This window comes from Syngnathus floridae, chromosome 18 (assembly GCF_059516105.1).
Source record: "Syngnathus floridae isolate MCC-2025c chromosome 18, RoL_Sflo_1.0, whole genome shotgun sequence".
NCBI lineage: Eukaryota > Metazoa > Chordata > Actinopteri > Syngnathiformes > Syngnathidae > Syngnathus > Syngnathus floridae.
Genome location: NC_142430.1, coordinates 2,566,648 through 2,588,388, shown reverse-complemented (window position 1 = coordinate 2,588,388; position 21,741 = coordinate 2,566,648). Strand labels below are relative to the sequence as shown.

General features: G+C 44.5%; 1 pseudogene; it reads left to right on the top strand.

Moving 5' to 3' along the window:
- The first annotated feature begins 18,014 nt into the window (after nt 1-18,014).
- LOC148382163 (uncharacterized) lies at nt 18,015-18,763 on the top strand (annotated as a pseudogene).
- Nucleotides 18,764-21,741: the final 2,978 nt, after the last annotated feature.

Here is a 21,741-nt window from a genome sequence, read left to right as displayed (position 1 = left end):
GCAACCGCTGCTGAATATTTTGCATGGAGTCCCCATGGCAATGACAGAAAAATAATGTGGACACCAGTAGCAGATGATGCTTTTGTAGTGCTGAAACAGGCTCTGATGGAAACTACAACTCTTATCTTGCCAGACTACAATAAAACCTTTGTGCAAACAGCAGACTGAGGGAATGGCTTTATGACCTCAGTGTTGCTGCAGAGTCATGGCAGCAAACTAAGACCAATTGCATTTTATTAAAAAAAAATTGGATCCAGTGGCTCTATCCTTGCCAGACTCTGTCCAAGCAGTATGCGCGGCAGCGCTTGCAGTGAGACAATCTGCAGATCAAGTTCAAGTTCAAGTTTACTTTATTGTCAAAAATCCTATGTAACAGGGTTACCACAGAAGTTTGAAATTGCGTTTGACCAGTCTCCAATGTGCAGTTTAACTAAAAACATTTAAATAAGACATTGACATAAATCTCTTTCTTTCTCACACACACATACACACAACACACACAACACACACACACACACACACAGCTAACTTACTCATACTGAATTTACAATTCTTTCTCTGACATATTCATTCACAACATAAACACAGACAATGCACACTTACACATTGCAGTCATTCAAACACTAACATGCTGATAAAACATGTGCAATACTATACAATAAAATACTCTCTCTCACATTCACACACACGCACACACACACACGGTGTGTAATAAGAGTATTGACATAATACAGACATAACACACAACCCCCCCCCCCCCCCCCGCCACACACACACACACATACATACACAGCAGCAGAAGTACAATCAGTGGTCATAGAAGTAAAGTGAAAAAGTTGTTGGTGCAGGAGCTGCGCAAGCACGTGCCCAAGTTGGAGGTCCCGTACAACGTGGACCCGTCCCGCAGGCCATCGCCGATATCGTCAAACGTGACTGGGCTTGGAAACACGGCTACGACCTGCCTGAGCTGGTGCAGACCGTGCTCAACTTCCTCAGCGGCGACACGCGCATGGCCCTCGCCAACTAGCCGCGCGGCGCCTGAGCTAAGCTAACACAGCTTTTTTGTATATAGTGTATGAGTAGGTCACTTTTTTTTTTTCATTCCGATAATATGCTGTAATTTTGTCTACCGGATGTGAGTGAACGCTGGCGCGACTTGCTGCTGCTGCTCTCCAGTCATTCGCCTTATAAATGATATATTATTATTATTATTATTATCATTATTATTATTATTATTATTGTTTTTATTAAAACACACTGTCAGGTTCAAAATCAGTAAAAAGGATCAGCAGACAAAACCAGTGAGGCAGAATGTTGAGTCTTTTCTCGCGAGGAGTGCATCCAGACTTACAGCAGTCTGACTACACTAAAGATCTGTCACACCCCTCGCTCTTTTTATTTGGAATGCCCTACCACAATGTGAGACTAGCCCCTAACAGGTGGGGGGGAAAGCATGGCTTAGTCTCATGAGAAACAAAAAAGAGTGCAAGGACAAAATGCTATGTGAAACAAGTACTCACAAGACGTCATGAGAAACAAAAAAGTGCAAGGACAAAATGCTATGTGAAACAAGTCGTCACAGACAAGACGTCATGACAAAATGCTATGTGAAACAAGTAGTCACAGACAGGACGCCATGAGAAAGGAGTGCAAGGACAAAATGCCATGTGCAGACATCAACAAAATGGATTGAGCTATCAGCAACTTTCTTGGATTCCCAGAGGTGTAGAAGGTCAGGAAGCTCCAGACAGCATCGTTTGACTTGTTGTGGACTGGTGGACGTCTGCAAGGCGAAACAGCAAGCATTCTGCGCAATAATCTTATTAATAAGTACTCATTAGGGAACGCATGATAACATATATGTACAATTTATCTAACAATTCCCCCCTGTTTTATCATAAGTTCCCGGAGACCAACTCATCACCCATATGGCCACTTCAAAAAGATTTTCAGCCAAGGGATCACATTTCGCAGGAACCAACTTAGACTCGGGAGGAAATTGAGTCTTAATCGGCAAAGCCCGGGTCAGAAAACAAATCGGACAGGTTTACCACAATAGATTCGCTGACCGGGTCGTCACTCGAGAAGGAACCCCCTTAAATCGAAAGGTCATCCCTTTGGAGCAACGGGAAAGCCTCAGCTGGTGGAGAGATAGCAGTTGTAATTAGCCTGTTAATTAGGGATCGGAGACAAGGGATGCAACAACATCCACACAAGGTCAAAATGGCAGAGAAAACGGCAACGGAGACCAGGGCAGAGGAAACCAGGGTGCGGTACTTTCCGAACACGTTCAACCAGTCGGTCCAAACCTCCGTGTTCACCCCACTGTGCTCCTTCATCTTCCCGTTCAAGGTCCGCAGACCCTCAAGGGCCTGGGACAGGCTTCCGCCAGCTGCAGTGTTATTTGGAATAAACGTGCAACATTGCTCACCGAACATGGCGCAGACACCGCCCTCTTTTGAGAGTAGCAAGTCAAGGGCCATTCGATTCTGGAAAGCCATGAGGGAAGCAGCGGCCAGTTGGGAGTGGACCGCCTTGAAACCCGCCTCGGACCAGTTTCCAAGCCTCTGCACGTTGTAATGGACGTAGTTAATCCTGTCAACATTTTTGTTAAGAGTACACCACCAACACAGGGCGGATTCCAAACCAGCTGCTATCTGATTACTATACTCATCCGGTACTCCTCTAGGAACATCAATGGCGTCGATGTAGGTTGGATTAGCTGTGCCCCGCCATTCGGCGTTTCGTTTTGTTCTCGGCCAAAACTTGGGCACTACGGACTGAGTAAAAGACGTTAGATCATAAGAGGACATTGGTATCAAATGAACAGGTAGCAATAGGGTTACCAAATCGCAAATTCCAGAGCTGTTGAAAGGCAACCTATCATAAAGTTTGTTACTATTACACCAAAACCAAATATCACTACGAACAATGGGCAAAAAAGGGGCGGTGACATTGGTCACGGACCCACACCATGGAGCAGGTAGGGCGCCGAGCTTCTCACCGGTACCAGGTAACCTAATGCATGTAAAATTGCCCTTAGCTACATCAGACGAAAAAAGGGGTTTATACTTTGTCATAGAGGCAACAGGGTAAACCGCATCCCATTTAAAACAATCATGAGTGGGTGAAATGGACGAGCTTAACATTAAAACAACAGCACACTTAGGAACTATATTTGCAGGTATGATTTTCAAAAGAGGTATGGGACCCATGCATGCAATGCAAATGGTGTTAGCCATCTTCGCGGCCTGCTCAGCCATAAGAAGCCAGTTGTTGGTCTGACCGCTTATTCCTGTGGAGGCTACAAAATAGCTGTCTACATCAGTGAGGAGCACACTTGTGATTTTTGCTCATGCTGACAGGATGTGATTATTCGTGACGGGACGGTCTGCGATCGACATTGTTTTATTAATGCAAATAGCAATAGGAAAGTGAGGATCGATTCCAGAGGACCAGGCCCGCAGTTGAAAACCCCAACAAGAAGTGTTAAACAAGGTGGCATTTGGAGGACGAATTCGACCATCAGGGAGTGTAAGAGTTAAAAGGAGGCTTGTGCCCTGATTCTTTAAAGTCACTCAATTAGCAAAGAACACAGCCTCTTCACTGGAACCAGAGGGCCAATATTCTCGCACTTGTGTGGTGACAAGGGTGCCCCAGTCGGTGCTAACCGGGTGGCCAGTTAAATACCACCAATATCCGAGCCATTTATCCCCAGTAGTGGGGTGACCATTATGAAAACCTTTCAAACTTTTCATAGGTAAAAAAATAGAAGAAGATGTATTAGGAGCCACAGTAAACATTAATGAGTTATTGTACGTCCAAGACAAAAGCCATGGTACGCAAGTTGGAACGCGGACGGTTCCTGGATTACAAACAACATGATCAAAAGGGGACTTAGTGTTGCGCTTATATCTAGCAAGTTTTCCCCATGAGCCATACTGATTAGAATTAGCGTTGGTAGTTGCCTGAGAGAAGAATGTTCGAGGCTCATGGTACTCTATCCATACAAATAAAATAACCCCCGAAAAAAATATAATGGTAACACAAACCAGCAAAAGCAACCAAAAGCACATGGTAGACTTTGCGCAGGCTACAGCCCGATTAAAGCACTCACCAAATGACTCTCTAATGCTCATGTTTTGGATCTCCTCAGAGTCAACACCCTGAGCTTCGGGTTGGTGTCTTTGAAATTTGCTTCTGCTAGCTTTCGTGTCAACCCTGGATCTTGGCACCAGGATCAGGCACTATTACCAGACTTTGCTCACCTTCCGTACTTAGGTTGGGTCTGCGGACATCACCTTTTTACAATGAGATAAATGAATCCACGTGTTGCGTTCGGCTATTTTCAAAGCATTAGGTGTCGTGAGTAGCACCAAAAAGGAACCTTCCCACTTGGGTGAATGCCAATTCTTCCTCTTGATACTCTTGATCAAAACCCAGTCTCCCGGTACCACTTTGGGGTCTTCCTGCGGAGAAATGGGTTCATCATCAGTGTTATTGGTTAGATTCTTTTGACGTTCCAACATTTTTCTCATATAATCAGCTAACGTGGCTTCCTCGGGGATCTCCCATATGTTCTTGAACTGAGGAAGCCTGTAAGGTCTTCCAAACATAGTTTCATAGGGAGTTAGCCCTGTTGTACTTGTAATATTTATGTACATTTTGACCAGGTCTAAACACTGAGTCCACGGTCGTTTCGTTTCTTCCATACATTTCTTTAATCTGTTTTTTATCGTCGCGTTAACTCTTTCAACGAGGCCAGCTGACTGCGGTCTGTACGAACAATGGTTCTTTACATTTATGTGGAACATTCTCCCAACGTTATGCACTATTTGATTTACAAAATGTGGACCATTGTCGCTGTAAATTGTTTCTGGAATACCGTACCTTGGAATGATGTCTTTGCATAAGGCCTTTGCCACTGTGAGTGCATCTGCATGTTTGGTAGGAAATATTTCTACCCATTTAGAAAATGCGTCTATTATGACCAATCAATATTCTTTCCCTTCACATTTATGTAGTTGGATATAATCCATATGTATTGTCTAAAACGGGTACAATGGAGCCGGGAATCTCCCTCTCTGAGGTCTTAAATTGCCTTGTGGGTTATGTTTAGCACAGATCAAACACGCTCTGCAAAATCGTTGTGAAAAAGCTGCAAAGCCGTATGTCGTATAAATAGCTTCAACTTGTTTCACCATACCCCCGGCCGAGACATGGGTGACCCCATGACTCGAAATAGCAGCCCATTTGAACAATTTACGAGGCAAGACAGGTTTGCCCAAAGGTCACACAAAAAGACCATCAGTGTTCTTAGTCGCACCCCGCCTGTCCCAAGAGAGTCATTCCTGGGAGGGGCTTTGAGACTGCATGTCAAGCAACACATCAGGGGAGATGTGTGACATCGAATCATGAGCCGTGAGAGACGAGAGGAAAATAAAGCAGGCCTTCCGCAGCGGCCTTAGCGGATTTGTCAGCAAAAGCATTACCGAGAGAAACAGGATCAGAGCTCGCACTGTGAGCAGCACACTTGCAAACCGCTACCTGTAAAGGTAGCTGGACAGCATCCAAAAGTTGAGTTAGTATTGCGGAATGGGAGACGGGCTTCCCTGTAGAAGTTATCATGCCACGGTTGCTCCACTGCTGAGCAAAAACATGCACTGTAACAAAAGCATACTGACTATCAGTCCAGATCGTGACGGACTTGTTTGCAAACAATTTGCAGGCCCCAGTCAAAGCAATGAGCTCAGCGGCCTGTGCCGACATATTGGATGGCAGTTTAGCAGCCTCCAAAACCTCGTCGGCAGTAACAATGGCATACCCAGTAAGGGTCACACCAGATTCATTTTTCTTAGAAGACCCATCAACAAAAACCACATGACCATCTGGCAGAGGCGTATCTTCCAGATCAGGCCGAGCCTTTGCAATCTGTTAGGCGGCGTCGACACAATCATGGAATTCGCCATCGTCAGGAAGGGGAATGAGAGTGGCAGGATTGAGTGTCGTGCATCGTTCAACGGTCAGATGCGGCTGAGACAGCAACGTAGCCATGCAAGAAAGATGATGCGCAGGCGACAGAAAGGTCATATTAGTCTGTAGTAGAAGAGCCGAGACACCATGAGGAACTTTCAGTGTCAAAGGATGAAACAACACAACACAACACCAGCACTGCTCTCCACAGCCATGGAGGCTGCCACCACGGCCCTCACGCATGGTGGGAGAGCACATGCAACACTGTCCAGTTTAGAGGAATAAAAAGCAATAGGACGCAATTTTCAGCCATGTGATTGGAGCAAAACAGAGGTCATGTAATGACCTTTGCAGTCAACAGTTTGGACAAATACCTTATCATAGTTGGGTAAGGCTAGAGTGGAGCTGGAGACCAAAGCCTGTTTGATCAAAACAAAAGCATCCTCAGCTTCAGGAGTCCATTTTAAGTGAGTGGACATTGAGATGTCTTCCACATACATCAATTTGGACAGAGGAGTAACAATTTGGGCACAATCAAGTACCCAGTTTCTACAATAACCTGTGAGACCCAAAAAAGACATCATTTGCTTCTTTGTTAGTGGCTTAGGAGCTTGTAAAATAGAGGCTTTTCTGCTTTCAATTATGGATCGACCTTGGGAACTTAGATTGTGGCCTAGATACTTAATTTCAGTGGACCACAGTTGAAGCTTGTTCTTGCTGACCTTGTGGCCTTCACTTGCCAAGTGATGCAGCACTGCAAGCGTGTCTTTCTGGCAAGAGGCAAAATCAGGAGATGCTATCAAAATGTCATCAACATAAAGCAAGATTTGACTTCCCATTGGCGGGACAAATTTAGCCATGCTGGCTGCCATCACCTGTGAGTAAATTGTCGGGCTTTCACAGTACCCTTGTGGTAACCTTGTAAAGGTGTACCTTGAGCCAGCATATGTAAACGCAAACCAAAACTGACTCTCTTTTGCAATAGGGACAGAGAAAAAAGCATTGCTAATGTCAATCACTGTGAAGATTTTTGCATCAGGTGTCAATTAATTCAACAAGGTATGCGGGTCAGGGACACAAGGTGCTCTCTGAATAACAGCATCGTTCACAGCTTGCAAGTCTTGCACCATTCTCCACCCCATAGAAGGGGGTGCCTTCTTTACAGGGAAAATTGGGGTATTGCAAGGAGAATCCGGGCAAGGAACAATAACACCTGCTTTTAATGAATCAGAAATAACAGGTGCTATACCCTGTAAGGCATCAGGTTTTAAAGGATACTGCCTCACACAAGGGTGGTATTCAGTTTTAGGTCTTATGACAACAGGAAGTGCACCTTTCACGAAACCAACGTCAGAAGGACCCGCAGACCAAAGATGACTTGGGACCTCAGCGAGGATGTGCTCGTCAACACAAAATCTCAAAATGAGGGTGTTTGCTCAACACCAGGATCAGCGTGGATTCCACTAATGAATGACAAGTCTTGAGTCATATTTTGTTTGAAGAGCTTGGTGGAAGGACTGTAAAAGGAGTCAGGATTAACCTGAGTCCAGTCAGAAGCTGCCAAGGCATCACCAGCCATAAATCCTAAACTTTGCCATGTTGCGGTGTGAGGCCTGTAGAGAGAGATGTGGAGCGGAGTGGGAGACACGTGTAACTTCTGCACAGCAGGGGGAGCCGCTTGTATGACTACACAAGCACGGCTCTCACCATCATGCAGAAGGAAAGATGTCGTCAAGGTGGCAGGTGTAGCAGCCTCAAGCATGTTCTCGTAGTTGTGATCAGGACCAGGTGTGTCTTTATGCCACATAGTTATGTGTAGTTCATTGGCTTCCATTGCCTGTTTAGGGCAGCGCAAAAGGGTGGCCACACGGGCCAAAAGAGGGGAACTGTTGGAATAATTTTAAGTGAAGCTTTGGCCTGCCAGACCTGGAGGCCTCGACTTTACGAGTTTATCTTTCCTTTTATCTAGGTTCTTCCGTTTTAGTGATAGGGATGTCTTTTGATCCCTGTCAGCCATTTGTATCCTTCCTGTCCTTATGTTGTCTGTGTGTTTTCATTCCCGTAAGAGGCCTTCACTAACAATGAGCAAGGCTTATTTGCATAGGTGACATGTTCTTTGTTTGATTCACAGGAACTTCATTCCTTTGCAGTTAGATATAGTTTTGGTTCATAGATTGTAGTTTATCAGACCTGTTTTTCTTTGTTCAAGGTTACATACAGTTAGAAGTAGTTGCATAAAAGTTATCCCATATTTACTCAATGTTTGTTTAAGGAACTGCTTAATGTGTGTTGAAGTGTTTAGGACAAGTTACTTATTATTATTATTATGTGTTAATTACCAAGTAGACAAAGTTAGCAAAGGTCTAGTTGCATTTGTTCCACAGCAAAGCGGCAATCAACGTGCTTCAGGGTATTTGACCACAGTCGAGAAGGAGTCAGCCAACTGTGAGGGAAGACGGCTGAGGACGGTCTCTGCGGGGGTTCAAGAGCCAACAACGAAGTGCTAATTCACACCACACTACATTCTTTTGCTAATCAGCGTTGCTACAGACACAATCCCCCCTCCCTTTAGTGTAGCAACGCCTCTGTAACCAGGGCAACCATAACATTAAAAAGAGGGGCACGTGGAGAAAGGACTCAGAACTGATGGAGGTTGTAACTGAGATTTCTTTCTCTATCGTTCTCCTCGCGAGTAAACCTGTTCTGGTTGTCTTCTCCTCTTCATTCCAGCGAGTGATTTAATGTCTAATCGTATTTAGACCCAACAGGAACCAAATTCCATCACTTCTGCATCAGCCAAATCCAATGAATAAAAATAGTAGCAGTGAAATTGACCAAAAATCTGTAACTGGTGTCGCCTTTTGACAACAATTTGACCGTTAAGAGACACAAGGGAAAGCCCAAGGGCAGTGAGAGCATCTCTACCTAGCAAATTAATAGGGCAACTGGGCATCAGCAAAATGGGAATGCAACAACTTCCCCCTTCTGGGTCCCGTATCCAAACTGGTCGAGACTGGGGAACTCGGGTTGCCAGCCCATTTGCTGCTCTCACCCAAAAGGATTTACCGTTACTTTGCACATCTGCAGGTATGTCACGACATGTGGTCACACATGCCCCTGAGTCACACAAAAAGGTTATTGGAGTCCCGTTTACGAATAGAGTTATCACTGGCTTCTCAATATTGTTCATCAACAAATCTTGAATGTTCAAATCTACATCAACAGGGGGAGCCGTTGGCAAGACAGTTGTTTCAACTGTATTTTGACCTTCGGCTAGTCATAAGGGAGGCCTACTCCCACCCTTGTGATTATCTGGGCAGTTTCTTGCTATATGGCCTGTTTTCCCACATGACCAGCAAATAGGAGGTCCAGCATTGTACCGTCTTGACTGACCTGAGGCGGGCTGGTCATTTGTTCCATAATTGGGAGGATCACGACTGTACCCCCCTCTTCCCTTGCCACGGAATTTGTTACGACCACGCCCCTCTAGGCGTGGTTCGAAGGCCTTATTTTGATAGAACACCTCAGACTGCTCTCCGTTAACAAAAAACACGGTGCCTGTGTTCCCCTTCTCTTTTGCTCTTTTTGCATTGACAACTTTTTCGGCGTGTATAGCATGATCAATGAACTGTGGCAAGGTAGATGTTAGGGTTTTCCAGGTTATCTTTATCATAGGATTATGTTGGAATGCAACAGGTAATAAATACCTTACCTTGTCCTCCTTATCACAAGGTCGTAAAACATCCCCTGACATGTTTAGACTAGAGGACAAGGGCTTTAGCCACTTTACCCAAACCCCCACTCTGTTTCTCTTAATAAATATCCCCTCGCAGGAACGAGGGTTCAGACTTCATTCTGGAGCGAGTGAACTCTCCACCTGCAGGTGTCTAAAAGAACTTGCTTGTCTCCCGTGTGGTTCTTGCAAAATATTGTTTGAGTGAACAAATCTCTAACATTTTGGTGCCGAAACCCGAGATCCCTCATACCCGCTATCTGGCTGACGAAGGAGGACGTGCTGCATTGTCGACAAGCCAGTGTCCGTTAGGAGGACCTGGAGAAGAAAGTCCTGGGAAGAGAATTCTTCGCTGGGCCAGCATCTTAGGTCTGCCTTCGTCTGACAGAGGTGGATTGACGGGACCCGGCAGTGCAACGAACCAAGGGGACAAGTAAGTTAAAGGCCTGAAGTTGTGTGCACGAGAGATACGGCTTTGGTTTGTCCGAGCCATGAGATACGGCTTTGGTTTGTCCGAGCCATGAGATACGGCTTTGGTTTGTCCGAGCCATGAGATACGGCTTTGGTTTGTCCGAGCCATGAGATACGGCTTTGGTTTATCCGAGCTATGAGATACGGCTTTGGTTTGTCCGAGCTATGAGATACGGCTTTGGTTTGTCCGAGCTATGAGATACGGCTTTGGTTTGTCCGAGCCATGAGGCCTAAAAAAGCGCTGGAGTTTGTGTGATTGAGTGTGTGACTGGTAGGATAAATTGACTAAATAGCAGTTCTAGCATTGATCCACGGCATTAATACAGGCTAGTAATCTGTTGAAAGGTCAATTTAAACCTGCATTGAGGATCCTCAATGAAAAAAATTTGAAAAAAAAATTGTAAAACCTTAAACTACTAAAATTAAGATGGGAAATAAGAACGGTAAATCTCTTGCTCTGCTCTTCTTTGAGATGAGAAGTTCATGGCAAGTAGATTTCTTAATTGTATGCAATATATGCTGAAGTGAAAGAATATGTATGGAATACAAGGAAATTTGAAATGTGGAAGAAGTGGTAGAAGTGCTAGAGTGTGGTTGAAATCTTCACAATGAGATGAGAACGAATTCAAGAGACAAAAGCTAGAAAGATGAAAACTGATGAGGTCACAAGTGTTCGTCAGACCAGGAGACAATAAGGCCCCTGTGAGCGGGTGCGAGGCCGCAGCTCAAGCCGCGGCTCAAGCGAGGGGCAAGAGGAGTTTAATAATAATAATAATAATAATATTTTTGAGGTGGCAAATTACAAATGACTAGAGATCAAATTGTGTTACACTAAAGTTAAAATATGCAAATCAAGTGGTAAAGAAATACGACTTGCTTCTAGAAGATATATAAATAAAATTAGAATGTGCTGTCCTCGTGTGCATGGGAGGGACCAGCTCATGATCGACCACAGGAAATGGCCAGCCTGTGACGAATCATTGTTGCTGAGACCTACCTTCCGCACGCGAGAGCTGTGCATGGGTGTGCGTATGTGTTAAATTGATGAAGATTGGCTAAACTTTTAGTATAAAGAAATTTGCTAGACTGTTGTCTATTCAATTTACACCGCAGAACAGAAAAAATTTGACAAAAAAAAATGAGAGGAAAAGAGAGAAGTCTGTTTGCGAGCAGAAACTAATCCACACTAGTGCATGTTAAGTGTCGAGCCCACATGAGAAATTCGGAAAAAAAAAACGACAGAACATGCTTTCAGGGATTGGAAGAAGCTAAATTGAGAATTTAAGATTTTGCAATGCTACATTTAATAGGAATAATTGATCTGTTGTGTTATAAGATTATACAAAATTCTAAATGCAAGCTAAATCTGAGAGATTGAGTTCTTCAAATTTAAAAACAAAGAAAAAATTCGGATACATTTGCCAGTTGTTTATTTTAGTTAAGTTTTCTTTGAATTGGTGGATTGTTCTACCAGGAAACCTTAAGTTAAAATGATATATGAATGTTGTGTGGTGAGCTTGGATGAATTGGGACCAATGTGATAGTATGACTCCTTTTTGGAGACTGTGTGAGATGCATATGATGAGCATTGATGAATGATTGCCTGAATGAAAGGTTGAATGGTTGAAGTCGTTGGCGACTACTATGGAAAATTAGTAGAGCAACTTTGATGAAAGAGTGATTTTGAGCCGGTTGAATGTTAGAAAGAAACACGTAGCTTTTGGATTGATAATTAACTAGAGAAAAAAACTGGAGAACCAGTAACACATGTAGAAGAGGTGTCAACTGGGAAATTGAGAAGCCTTTTGGAAAGAAAGTCAAATTAAATGATGATGGAATTGTATGTAATAAAGAACGCATTCTCCCAAAAAGTTTGTCAAGGTGTGAGGCATGGGCGTTGCCAAGCCTCAAAAGGAGGGAGTGAGTAGGAGAGATAGTGGAAGATAGTAAGAATACAACACTTTATTACAATGAATTTTCGAATATATTTGGTGTTATACTGTGGTAAATTTTTTGTTCTGGTGTAGATAGGTTCGCAACACGAGAGATTTAGAGGTTCAAAAGAAAGACAGTTAAAAGAAAACATTTTTGATTTGGACAATTGCAGGCTAACAGGAACATGAGAACGATAAGAACTACGAGGTGGGATCCAATTTCATTGGGGAGATTGAGAATTCACAGCACCATTCTCTAAGTCACATTTTTGAGCAAGCATGACAATAACATGTGAGAGGTGAAGACATACAGATCAGGGCTTGATGTGGAACGCAGACCTCGATGAGTTGATTTTCAATAATGATAGTGAAGACAACATACTGTCCGATTAAATTGGAACTATAGATAAAATGTAGCTCAAAAAATAGGATGAGTTGAAGGATTTACGATATAAAAACGAGACCGCTGTTATTAGAAGAATTTGAAGTTTGGTAAACAAACGTTACCAGCAAATTGATGGAAGCAGCTACATTTGGAGATAGTCTTACAAGTTTGATGTCCCAGCCTGTCATTCTCAGTGTCAGGGTCCCTGAAACCCAATCCGATACTTCGCCTGCAGCCATGAAAAACTACAAAATGGTGCCTGGCTCTGAAGCACCTTTGACCTTTGGCGAAGGACAAGAAAAGACTACTGTTGTGCTTGGAGGGGGACAAGTACACTCCGGAGGACAGACAACATCCTCGGGGACGGAAAAGACAGTGAAAAGCGGAGGAACTCACAATGATGAAAATTGACTCATTTGAACAATGGACTCATTCAAGAGTGATGGATGGGGTCGCTCTGAAGCAACAACAAAAGAACACCAACTTGAGAGGGTGAAGTGCGGCAAAAAGATATGGACTTGGAGCGTCCGACAACCAAATCGCACTCCTTGCTACGGCGTTACCAAATTTGGTGAAGCTTGGTTCAAAGTGGAAGGGAGGTTCATTGTGCACTGAGTTTGACAGAACTGAGGAGATTTGATAAATAAATAAATAAAAATTTGAAAAATGCGTAGGGCTACAGAGAAAAGCATTATAATCAGAGATTGAACGGATTTGGATAAAACAAATAGGCTAAAACGGTAGGAAACAAGAGCAAGATCTGATATTTTGGCTCATCAAGCTTAAGACGTAGAGGTCGAGTTATATAAATTTTAGAACAGGACATTTGGCAGTCAGGAGGAAGCTAGGTTGCTCAATGTACCTACTCAATACAATAGTAAGGTTTTTTGTACCACAGTGGAGGTTGGATGGTCAGAAAGTTAGGTACGTTCAATTTTTGACATTCACACAATCATGCATAGGAGTCACACGGCGACAGTTAACAAGTCGATGACTGCAATAGGGGCCACCTACGACTGCACCGACATGAAAAAGTAGAAGCGAGAGAGCAGAGTATGGGATTATATGCTAAAACGTCTGCTATACAGTTACCGATAGGAGATTCTATCAAAAGAAGCTACATGAGAGATGGATTAGAATCCCTTTGTTTGTGTGCGTGTGTGTGTGTGTGCACGCCCTGTGTGGGTGCGAGCGTGTGAGGAGAAAGAAGGCATGTGTGAGTCTCTTTTAAACCAGGAGGCAATAAATGGGAACGCCCCTGTCATAGATAGTTTTTGGTTAAAGGGAATCATTAGGAGGTGTTCAAACTCTTCCCGCAAACACTCCTATTTGCCAGTTAAATGGGCACGACAATTGACTACGAGAGTTGCAAACAACAGATGAAGAGCAGTCCTTGGCAGATTATATGATCAGGACGCTCAAACTGTGTCAAAGACAAATTTACTGCCGCTTGATCTTTCCTCCTCACAGGTCGACAACCCCATCAATCCAGGAGACTAGGTCTACATCAAGGTCATCAAAAGAAAGAACTGGGCCAGCCACGACGGGAGGGACCATTCCAAGTCTTGCTGACTACACGTGTTGCATCCAAGGTTGCAGGACCCACAAATGCATTAACGACGACTGCTCTCCAAGAGGAAATGGGATGGGAGCTTTGGACGTCACCGCTGTGTGCCAGGATGAGAGAGCCGTTTTCAAGGTGTAAGGGCTCTCCAACCAACATGGCTACACCATCGAACGGAACATACTTCATACAGAATGGCTGGTGGCTTCGTGGTCACAAGGTTTATCCGATGCTGCCCGCCAACTGGACACGAGCGTGTGCGCCAGTGTGTGTGACGGAACACACCTACAGACTAGAACATCATCAGCTGACGAAAACACGAGCACATATACAACTTCTTAGACGTGACAGATGTGATGATGATAATGAGACGTGGATTGCGTAGATGCTGTTCTGTTGAGCATTTTTTACGGAAACTTGTTGATTTGACCGTCGAAAATGCTTCGCAAGTGATGGATACAATGATGTATTGTTTCTGTGTTTTTCTTTTTATTTTTTATAGATAGCATTCTGGTCGCCTAGGCCAAAGGGACCGTGTAAGAATTTTCCTGCTAATAACATCTGGCCAGCAGGTTTTTCGCTTACACAATAAGTTTGATCTGGGGTATTAAGGTAAAGCCTCATCTTCACTGGAAAGTTGTCAGGCAGGGAACAAGGCGGAGGACTCGGATGCAGAGTCGTTTTTTCTCTGATTTATTCCAGCACACACACTGATCAAAAGTACAACTCAAAACGCCTCTTGCGAGGGAAACACGTGGCTAAAAGTTCAAACAAAAGCGTCGCACTGGGGCAAGACAAAAAAGGCTATGGGGATCAAGGCACTAACAAAAAGCGTCGCTCTGTGGCGAGACAAAAAGGCTATGGGGATCAAGGCACTAACAAAAGCGTCACTCTGTGGCGAGACAAAACGGAGGAATCTTACTGAGAGCTCGGACGTCAAAGAATCGCTGGTGGTCGGGACGAGGCAAGACACACTGGCACAAGACAAGGGGAAGACGCGGACTAAATACACACAAAAGGGCTGGGACGCAGGTGCTGACAATTAGCGCCAATCACGCAGGTGCCACAATCAGGATCGGGGAAGACAAGACAACCAAACACAGAGGAAGGAAACACGAACTGAAACGGAAGGGATGACAAAATAAAACAGGAAGTAAAGTTACGACACCGACGAGACAGAAAACCGGAAAAATAAACGTGACCGCATGACAGAAATTGTTGCTATCATTGTTTTTTTTTATTTTTCCTATTCTTCTTTCTTCATTATACATATATATGTGTTTTTTTTCTTACTTGTCTTTGTTATTTGGGGTAGCATAATCATATGACAAAACAGGAGGGAGATGTTAGGGTTTTCCAGGTTATCTTTATCATAGGATTATGTTGGAATGCAACAGGTAATAAATACCTTACCTTGTCCTCCTTATCACAAGGTCGTAAAACATCCCCTGACATGTTTAGACTAGAGGACAAGGGCTTTAGCCACTTTACCCAAACCCCCACTCTGTTTCTCTTAATAAATATCCCCTCGCAGGAACGAGGGTTCAGACTTCATTCTGGAGCGAGTGAACTCTCCACCTGCAGGTGTCTAAAAGAAATTGCTTGTCTCCCGTGTGGTTCTTGCAAAATATTGTTTGAGTGAACAAATCTCTAACAGTAGATGTCGGGAAAGTGATCATATGTTTAGTGATCCATCTTTGGATTGCTGGTCGCGAATTTGCATGTAGAGCATTTTTGAGTTGTTGGTCATAAACATCAGTTCCATGCTCCAAGCCACTATTGGCCTTGAACACTCTCTCGAGTCTGTGTCTAAAGTCTTCAAACAACTCATCTTCTTTTTGTTTGGTTCGGCCAATGTCTGTGTAATTTGCTCTACGTTCAAATTTTATTTTTATCCTGCCCAATAGTTGGTCAATTTCTCTTTGTAATGGCACCCCGTTACATTCCAATGGACGGCCCCGGGAATCAAAAGGATCCCAGGTGCCTTTAACGCTTGCCCAATGTTTGGTTAAGGATGCCATGAAAACCTGTTGTACTTCATCGCCTCTCAAATTGTACGAAGCAATGAGTTGTCTCATGTCGGTACAGTATTGATCAACATCTTCAGTGGGCAACGCTATACCCTCAAGTGCTGATTTTATATCAGCGTGGGTCCATGTTCTGTATACTAAAATTGTGGGTCCTCCCTCATCATGAGGATTTGCCACTTCAATCATCGGGTATGCGTCTGCGTCAGCCGCAGGAACCAACTTAGCACGGCCCCGCGTCAACATACCACGAGCACGGCTCCGCGTCAACATACCACGAGCAGAAGCACCATACTCAGGAGGATGATTTGTGCTTGGTAATTTGGGGTACAGAGACGGGAAAATTGGTTCGCTTTGGCGTGCTGCAATCTCCGTCTTTATAGATTGATCATTTTTTCATCCTCATTCATCGCATTGTCAGCTTCGGCCTTCAAGCGAGCCCGCGCTGACACTGTCTCATCATCCTCCTGCCTGTGCAACAAGTTCTTTTTTATCTTTTCTTCGTCTTCCCTATCTCTCAATTTTTCTCTTATCTGCCCACATTTTCTCTTCTCAGCCTCCAATTCCCATTTTACTATTAGATGATATCCGTCTTTATTCCTCTTTACACCACATTTAGCATCAATTGATTGCTTTAGGTTATTCAACGAATTCGTTTTCAGCTGACCATCAAATTTGTAATCGGTTATCCATTTGTCAAGATATTTTACATTTTCGGGGTCAACTTCTTCCATCAATTTCCAATCTTTGCATTTCAATTCATGTCGGGGCAGCGGCTTTTGTTTGCTATTTGCTGTCCCCATGGTTTATTTTCTAAATTTCGGAGTTGGCAATTTGAATGGCACCTACAGTGTCCTAAAGCCAACTTCATTCACAGGACAGTGGTTAAATATTCGATGTGTGGTGAGTCTCCGGAGGAAACGGAGAATCCTTGCTTTCGTCCACACAAAACCACTGTTTACTGTTGAGCTCAAATGAGGTCACTCTCAATCAAACCATACACACACACACACACACACACACACACACACACACACACACACACACACACACACACACACACACACACACACACACAATGCGCATTCTCACAGGCAAGCAGGGGAGCCCGCCCTCCCGTGGATTTTAACAAACTCTTTAACCTGCCCATTGTGCAAGGAAAACTTATTTTTACCTTTTTCTCAAAGTAGATATAAAACCTATCTTTTCATGGATAAAGAAGCCAAACCAGCTAAACAAGGGTTAAGAAAAACCACCACAGATGGCAGCAGAAAGCTAACACATTAGGAAGGTTAATTAGGAGGCCCCACGACACCTCAGCGGGATTTAACTGCTCCGAAATACCTGTACTTCTTTAGAAAACAGAGGAGTCCGCCCTCCCGTGGAATTTAACTGACGTTTACGTCAGGGGACTCCACCATCCCATGCAGAATTTAACTGTTTCTAAATGCACTTGATAGGGTCTAGAATTGTCAAGTTTTCAAGTGACCTCTTGCCACTGCACTTTCATTCCTTTTAACAGAATCAACATTCATACTCACGGTCTGCTGGGCCTTTCCCTCGGATGTTCTCGTCAACCACTCCGGCGTCCAACCGACTGATCGAGTCAGCCCCGTGAAAAGGGTTTCTCTATCTATATGCCTTGGCCAAGGGCTTTTCCTGCGTCGAAAAGCCAGTTGGAACCCGAAGTAGGTCTATTGAGATCCCGGACGAGCCCCCAAAAATCTGTTAGGTTCAAAATCAGCAAAAGGATCAGCAGACAAACCCAGTGAGGCAGAATGTTGAGTCTTTTCTCCCGATTTTGAACCTGACACACACCATCTCCTACCGCAACATCAAGACAGTAAACCCACTTACACTCTGCCACCTCATATCCTCTGCCCTTCCCTCTGACCCCACCCCCTCCTCCCCTGATGACCTCGCTATCATGCTCAACAACATCCTTTCTGACTCCTTTGACTCCCTAGCCCCCTGGAAAACGTCCTCTGTCTCATTCACCAACTCTGCCCCCTGGTACACCCTGGAACTCTGTTCCATGAAACAAACTGGCCGTCAACTTGAACGCCTCTGCAAAAGAACCTGCTTCACTGTCCACGCAGAAGCCTTCAAACAACACATCTCCTCCTACCATGATGGTCTTCTTGCTGCCAAATCCGCTTACTTCTCAATCCTCATTCACAGCACCAACCAGATCCCCCACATCCTGTTCTCCACCGTCAACAAATTGCTCCAGCCACTGGCCACCAACCCACCCTCTTCACCCGCCCTCTGTAAATTTTTCCTTCTCAACTTTAACAAAAAAATCGCCTAAATCAACAGTTCTCTGATCGCCACCATCAATAATTCCTCTTACCCCACCTCCCCTGCTCTCCTGCCCACCCTTCCTGACCTCCCGCCATTCCCCCCTCTCACTGCCTTCTCCCTTGTCAACTCCTCCACCATTCTGGACATCATTACCGCATCTAAGACAACCACCTGCTGTCTCGACCCCCTTCCAACGACCCTAAGGCCTGCCTTCCTGTCCTCCTCCCTCACCTCACCACCCTTTTTAATCAGTCTCTATCCCTTGGTCACTTTCCCACTGTCAATAAGCTTGCCGCCATCGCCCCCATCCTCAAAAAGCCCATCCTGGACCCAGTCAACCTCTCCAACTACCGTCCCATCTCCAACCTTTAATTTACACTTTACAGCACCGAAACCGCTCTTGTTAAAGCCATCTCCTCATTTCTGCAGACTCCGGTGCCTTCAACATCTTGTTACCACTCGACCTTAGTGCAGCCATTGACACTATGATCCACTCCATCCTTCTTCAAAGGCTGCGCCCACTAAGTGTTGAGGGCACTGCACTCGACTGGCTCACTTCTTATCTCACAAACAGGAATCAGTTCGTCTCGCTCTCCGGCCACACATCCATCTTCTCCCCAGTCACACAGGGTGTCCCCCAAGGCTCAGTTCTTGGCCCCCTTCTATTCATCTGCTACCTCTTCCTCCTTGGTTATGTCATCCGCAAACTCAATCTGGACTTCCACTGTTACGCTGATGACACCCAGATCTACATATGCACCGCACCCATCTGAAACCCTCCCCTTACCCACCTTGAAACCTGCATCTCTACAATAAAAACATGGCTGACCCAAAACTTCCTCAAACTCAACAGCGACAAAACAGAGCTACTCCTCATAGGTACTAAATCCTCCCTCAATAAAACTGGACCCATCTCACTCACCATTGACTCCTCAACCATCACTCTCTCCCTTCTGGCACAGAACCTCTGCGTTATTTTCAACCCTACACTGTCCTTCCACCCTCATGTTAGCTCAGTTGTCAAGACCTCCAGCTTCCACCTCCGCCGCATCGCCAAAATCCGACACTGCCTCTCTTTCCCTGCCGCTGAATCCCTCATCCATGCCTTTATCTCATCCCGGCAGCACAACTGCAACTCCCTTCTCACTGGCATCACTGCTTACTCACTCCATAGACTTCACTAGTCCACAACTCTGCTGTCCATCTCCTTACCCACACCCGGTCCTGCGAACACATCACTCCCATTCTCCACTCCCTTCACTGGCTCCCGATCAAGCAGTGTATCATCTTCAAGATCCTCCTCCTCACCTGCACCTTCACCACCTGGCTCCCCCTTACCTATCAGACTTCCTTATCCCCTACCGCCCCACCCGTTCCCTCCAATCCTCCACTACTTCACGTCTGACAGTTCCAAAATCCAAACTCAAATCCTTCTGCGACAGAGCCTTCTCCTGCACAGCACCCCGACTCTGGATCCCTCTCCCTCAATCTGTTTGTGACTAACCCTCACTCCCCATATTTAAGCCCCGTCTAAAAACGTACCTCTTGTCTCAAGCTCCCCTACCCATAACCGGTGTCCTTTTCCTAACTTTATCCTATTGTCTCCTCCCTGTCCCCCCCTGTACGTCCTCGCCTTGTTTCCCTGTAAGCATCTTTGGGTCTTTGAAAAGTGCTATACAAATTTAATAAATTCTTGTTATTGTTATTATTATTATTATTATTATTATTATTAACAGGAGTCATATTTTTAACCAGACATATCTTATGAAGTCCAGGTAGACATCCAAGTCCTTTGAAACAATCTTTATACACCTCCTTTAGCAAGTCTTGAGTCTTTTCTGTATCTGTCGAAGTCACTACAAACACTCTTTTCACCAGATTGAGCTTTGTGCATGTCCCAGGATTGGTTGTACTCTCATATCCACAATCACTAGCTGTGCTCTTATCTGTCGATTTTTGTTTTTGAAGGTAACAATGCATCCGCCTTTGACAGGAACTCGCTCACCAGTCTATCCAGTCACTTTTGTTTTCACCGGATAGATTTTGCTCTTTACAGTCAGTGTTTTGTAGTCTTCTATAGATAACAGGTTAAAGTTAAAGTTAAAGTCCCAATGATTGTCACACACACAACTGGGTGCGGTGAAATTTGTCTCTGTATTTAACCCATCTCCGAAGGGAGCAGTGAGCAGCAGCGGTGCCGCGCCCGGGAATCATTTGGTGATCTAACCCCCCAATTCCAACCCTTAATGCTGAGTGCCAAGCAGGGAGGCAACGGGTCCCATTTTTATAGTCTTTGGTATGACCCGGCCAGGGTTTGAACCCACAACCTTCCAGTCTCAGGGCGGACACTCTACCACTAGGCCACTGAGCTTGGTTAACGTGAGCATCTGTATCTAGTTTAAATGGTATTGTTGTCTCGTTCACTGTGATTAGCACAATCCATTGCTCTTTTTCCAGTGTACAAGCTTGTACGACATCCACAATAAACTCCTCGCTGTCATCATCTTCAACTGGATAGACTTTCTGTTTTGACATTGCTTTGCAACATTTTGCATAATGATTGCTTTTACCACAGTTGTTACAGGATTTTCCAAAGGCAGGACAAGATTTTGCCTTGTGGCTGCTTCCACATCTCCTACATTTAAACACTGTATATTTCTGTTTTTGGTCTTTTTGTTTGGTACAGGTTTTCTTCTTTCTCTGTTCTTTATGTACATCATGCACTGCTGTGTCACTTCTCCGCAGCTCTTTTGCTTGTGCTCGAGTGATTTCTGCTGCTCTGCACATAGTGACACTTGTCCAATGTAAGTCCAGTTTCTCTAAGCAGTCTTTCTCTCAGTGCATTATCTGCTGTACCACAAACAATCCTGTCTCTCACTAATGAGTCTGTCAGAGTGCCAGACTCACAACTTTTGCTTCGTGTGTGGAGCTCTGCCAGGTATTGATCAAAAGGTATCCCTTGTTGCTGATCATGTGTGAAAAACTTGTATCTCTCAAAGGTCACATTTTGTTTAGACACAAAGTATTCTTCAAACTTCGTCATTAGCAATGCCAAAGATAGCTTCATCCATCTGAAAGCTATTATATATATATATCCGAAGCATCTTCTCCAATGACATGCAAAAGAATGTGAGCCTTTAGTTCATCATCATCACCTTCTGCTGCACTTGCTGATAAATATATATTAAATATTTGCTTGAAACGCTTCCAGTTATCAGCAAGATTACCAGTCAGTTGCATAGAGCTCAGTGGATTTAGCTTATCCATGACGGCACGTCGAGTAAGTGAACGCAGATTATACAGCACTGTGGTGGTTGTCCTCCCACTTGGGCACAAGATTCTCTTCTATT